The following is a 5,660-nucleotide window of genomic DNA, read 5'->3' on the forward strand; positions in this document are numbered from 1 at the left end:
ATATGCGGATCCATTAATATACATACATTAATCATAAACAAGATACTAATAGAAATCATACCTCTTGAAGCCTATCAAGTGTCCTTGCTATCTTTTCGTATTTAGAACGATCTTCCTATCCAAGCCGCTCCACGTACTCACACCAAGATCTTCCAAAGCGTTCTCTACACCTCAAGAAATGTGTGGGCACTTAGAGAATGAAGGATAGTTTATTTGTGATTCTACTTGATGTACTCAACACATGAGATCAAGAGAATAGGCCTGAGAATGGGTTCTTTATTTTCAGGGAGAGAAAACTATCATTCTATTTTCACAGAGCGAAATTGTCAGAGTAGTCTCACTCTCTTTTCTTCTCTTCTTTTCTTTTCTGAATAATTTTCTGATCAGTCATACTTAACAGAAAAAATTCAAAATTTAAAAATTAAATCGGTAACCATTTTACAATTTAATTTTTAATTAATTAATTATTCCATTAATGAGAAAAATCCAAAAACCAATTTTTGAATTATCCATTAATTAATTAATTAAATAAATAAAATTGAAAATCCCATCCCTAAAAAATACCATGTCCTACACGCCACACACAGTCTATGGACTGTGTGTGAACGTGTAGCTTCCTAATTTCTAGAGATATTAGTTTTTCAAATTTTATTTAATTATTTATTCAAATTTCTTTGTCAGATAAGATCTAACAACCTGATAGCTAATTCAAATTTGAACTCAAATTAACTATCTATTTAATTAATTATCAAATATAATTAATAATTTGAATAAATATTAATCTTTTAAATTCAAATCCAATTTGAACTTATCATATTATCATCTCCCACTCAAATAAAGATATTTAATTAATTAAACCCAAAATTTTCGAAAATAAATATTTAATTAATCATAATTTTGAAAATTACAATTAATTAATTATTTAATTAAATTTCGAAATTTAATTTAATTATTTAGTATAATTTCGAAAATTATACAATAATTAAATATTAATTAATTTTGTTAACTAAAACTAATTTGTAATTAATTAATTAATCACTATTATCATATAATTGCATATTTGGCCTGAAGAACAAGTTTCTTCTTAAATATGTCTTTAAACTATTTTCCCTTCATATCAACTCTTACCTTGAACAGTGTTGATAGAGCCGCTATGGGGACCTATGGACCTATAATTCCAAGCTCCAATAAATTTGAGATTATTAATTAAACTCTTTAATTAAATAATCTTAATTTATTAATCTCATGATTATTCCACTATAAATATGAGATTGAACTCTTGTAATTATAGACATTTCATTTACTGAGTACTTTATAATCATAAAGCGTCCATTGATTTAATCATTGCATACAACTTGACCCTCTAATAATGGTTCATAATTAATCGGGAATAAAATTACCGTTTTACCCTTTTAATTATGTCTTGTTTCCTTAAGTACCATTGACTCTACTAGTGAAGGTTAATTCATAATTAAATTATGAATTTGAGCTCAATAACCTTTCAGTCCCAAAAGTCAACCCTTAAGAGAACCATCATTCAATCTCTTGCGAGAATGTATAGATTCCATATCTGTATACTATGTCCTCAGCCATCTATATTAATGAGTTCCCAAAACAAAAGTTTTTAGCCTGATCATTCTGACAAACCCTAACAAGTGAATCAAAGAACTCATATAACATAAACAGGAGTTCATAGTAACCTCAGGATTAAGATCTATTTGTATATGATCATCAGTTGATATATTTAATTAATACTTCGAAACGGTATTTAACTAAGTATTAATAAACATATCTGGTCCAGTTCTATATATTCTCTAATATATAAAGCACCTCCACTAAAGTGTCCTACCACACTAGTGATCCGGATCTAGATCACATGTATTCATAATACTAGTGGACCGTACTTGCAGTAATTAATCTAAAGATTCCATAACTTTATTTTACTGCGAACTATTCAAGTTCATTTATCTCAAACACAATCCTCTCGTACTAATACGTGTTTGAGATTACATACATGAACTTAGGAATTTTCCTGATATTTACATAATATTATCATAGAATAATATAATCCATAAAATATATGCATAACAAATTCAATTTATTTATTTATTTCATAAAAACAATGTCTACTACATATGCTTTCAGGGCACATTTCCAACACTTCGGGCAACTGTTCTGGCCATGCTCCTTTTGCGTCTTCTAGCCTTTTCTTCATGGTAGATTTGAGTGTCTTATTCGCGGCTTCTACTTGTCCATTTGCTTGTGGATGCGCAACTGAAGAAAATCTTTTAATAATTCCGTGTCTTTCGCAGAAGTCTGTAAATAAGTCACTGTCAAATTGGGTTCCGTTGTCTGAGACAATCTTCCGAGGCAGACCATATCGACAAATAATGTTTTTGATGACAAAGTCAATAACTTTTTTTGTCGTTATGGTAGCGAGTGGTTTAGGTTCGGCCCATTTGGTGAAGTAGTCGACTGCTACAATTGCGTACTTTACTCCACCTTTTCCGGTTGGCAGTGAGCCAATCAGGTCTATGCCCCATACTACGAAAGGCCATGGACTCTGCATCTGCTTTAACTCGTTTGGAGCTGTGCGTGGAATTTTGGAAAATCTTTGATACTTATCGCACTTCCGCACATACTCCGCAGAGTCTTCATTCATAGTTGGCCAGAAATAGCCCTGCCTTAGAATTTTCTTTACCAAACTTTGCCCCCCAGCATGATCTCCGCAAAAACCTTAATGTACTTCCTTCATCAATTCCTTAGCTTTCTCGGGTGTGATACATCTGAGTAGTGGCATGGAATATCCCCTTCGGTATAAAACACCATCGACCAGTATATATCTCGCGGCCTGCCTTTGAAGAGTTCTGGCTTTGTTCCTATCTGTCGGCAGTGCACCGCTGGTAAGATACTCCAAGTATGGCGCCATCCACGTATCTTCCATCCGGATTTCCATGCTAATCACATCTGTTCGTATGCTAGGCTCGCTCAATTTTTCTACTGGCATAATGTTCAGAGTGTCAGCATTTTTCGCGCTTGCGAGTTTGGCTAAGGCATCTGCATTTGAATTCTGGTCTCAAGGTATCTGCTGGAGGGTATACTTCTGGAACTGTGCCAATAGATCTCTAGTTTTATTTAGGTAGGCTCCCATTTTGAGACCCCGTGCTTGATATTCCCCTAGAATCTGATTCACCACCAGTTGTGAATCACTGTAAATATCGAGCACCTTTATATTCATGTCTTTTGCCAATCATAATCCAGCGAGGAGGGCCTCGTATTCTGCTTCATTGTTCGAGGCTACGAAGTCAAACCTAATGGGACAGTGAAATCGATGCCCTTCCGGCGTTATCAATATCACTCCTGCTCCCGCGTGAGATTCGTTTGACGACCCATCCGTAAACAACTTCCACGAGGGAGCTTCATCATGAGGCTCAGGTGCATTAGGTTTTTCGCATTGCTCGTTGTCTGGGAGTTCAGTAAACTCTGCAATGAGATCAGCCAAGACTTGTCCCTTTACTGCTGCTCGCGGTGAATATGTGATATCGAACTACCCTAGTTCGACTGCCCATTTTAATAGACGCCCAGCCGCTTCTGGTTTCAGGAGGACTTGTCGAAGGGGCTGGTCGGTCAAAATTGTGATAGGATGGGCTTGGAAGTGAGGACGTAATTTCCTGGAGGCCAAGATTAAGCAATATGCTAACCTTTCGATGGGTGGATACCTCTGTTCTGCTCCGATTAGTCTCTTGCTTACATAGTAAACCGCTTTTTGTACGCCTTCTTCCTCTCGTACTAGTACCGCACTAGCAGCAACTTCAGTGATCGCCAGGTAAATGAAAAAGTTTCTCCTTCGATTGGCTTCGATAGAACGGGAGGCTGTGCCATATGGGCTTTTTAAGCCTGAAAGGCTTGCTCGCAGTCTCCTGTCCATTCAAATTTCTTATTGCCCCTAAGTAGATTAAAGAAATGGACGCATTTGTCTGTTGATTTGGAAATAAATCTACTTAGGGCCGCAATTCTCCCAGTCAAACTTTGTACATCCTTGATCTTTTCCGGTGATTTCATATCAATCAGGGCTTTTATCTTGTCGGGGTTGGCCTCGATTCCTCTTGAATTAACGATAAACCCCAAAAACTTCCCTGATCCAACTCCAAAGGAACATTTGAGAGGATTTAGTTTCATCTGGTACTTGTTCAATACGTTGAAACATTCTTGTAAATCCTTCACATGTCCTTCTGCTTTTTTAGACTTTACCAGCATGTCGTCCACGTATACTTCCATGTTTACTCTAATTAACTCTTTGAACATGTGGTTAACAAGTCGCTGGTAAGTCGCACCTGCGTTTTTCAGTCCGAAGGGCATTACTTTATAACAGTATAACCCCGTATCGGTCCGAAAGCTGGTGTGATCCTCATCAGGGGGATGCATGCTGATCTGATTATAGCCCGAATATGCATCCATGAAAGAGAGGATCTCGTGTCCTGCAGTAGCATCGACCAGCTGGTCGATCCTTGGGAGTGGGAAGCAATCCTTCGGGCAGGCTTTATTGAGATCTGTAAAATCCACGCAGGTTCGCCATTTGCTGTTAGGCTTGGGAACTAGCACTGGATTAGAGACCCACAACGGATAGAACGCAACCCAGATGAATCCATTCTCCTTTAGTCTTTCGACTTCCTCCTTTAAGGCTTTCGATCTATCCTTATCGAGCAGCCTTCTCTTTTGTTGTACTGGTGGAAAACTTTTGTCTATGTTCAGGACATGGCTGATAACTGCAGGATCTATCCCAACCATGTCTCTGTGTGACCAGGCGAAGACTTCCTAGTTCCGCCGCAAAAATTCCACCAGTGTATGTTTCGTGATTGCTTCCAAATTCTTCCCGACCTTTACTACTCTTGGTCGGGTCTTTTTCGTTGAGTTGGACCTCTTCCAGGTCCTCAACGGGTCCAACAGTATCTTCAAAATCCCCAAAGCGAGGATCTAAATCTCTATCCTCACTTTGGGCAACACCTTATTTGGTGACTCCTTCACCGGATTGGGCTTGTGTATCAACTGCCATTTGCAACCTATCAGGGGGAGTGCCTTTTGTCATTCCTTTCTTTGCCTTCGTGACCGAAGCGTTATAGCACTCCCTGGCTTCTCTCTGGTTTCCTAACACGCGTCCTACCCCTGCGTCTGTTGGGAATTTCGTGGCTAAGTGCCATATGGAGGTGACGGCCCGTAGGTCAACCAGTATGGGTCTTCCAATGACGGCATTGTACGCCGAGAGACAATCGACCACTATGAAAGTAGTGAGTAATGTCCTGGTAGTAGGCGTTGTACCTGCTGTCACTGGAAGTCTGATTGACCCTGCGGGGGCGAGTCCCTTGCCAGAGAAGTCGTATATTGTTTGGTTGCAAGGCTCCAAGTCCTTAACGGAAAACTTCATGCGTTCCAGAGAAGACTTGTACAAGATGTTCACTGAACTTCCTGTATCGACTAGCACTCTCTTAACCATCATATTGGTCATCTGGATGTCCACGACCATCGGATCGGAGTGTGGGAACCGGACATGCTGGGCATCGCTATCAGAGAAGGTTATCTCGCCCTCTTCTGATCGAGCCTTTTTAGGCGCACGGTCCTCCACAGCCATCATCTCTATGTCCTGGTCGTGGCGCAGGGTCCGA

Source organism: Humulus lupulus, chromosome 8 (genome assembly GCF_963169125.1).
Source record: "Humulus lupulus chromosome 8, drHumLupu1.1, whole genome shotgun sequence".
Classification (NCBI taxonomy): Eukaryota; Viridiplantae; Streptophyta; class Magnoliopsida; order Rosales; family Cannabaceae; genus Humulus; species Humulus lupulus.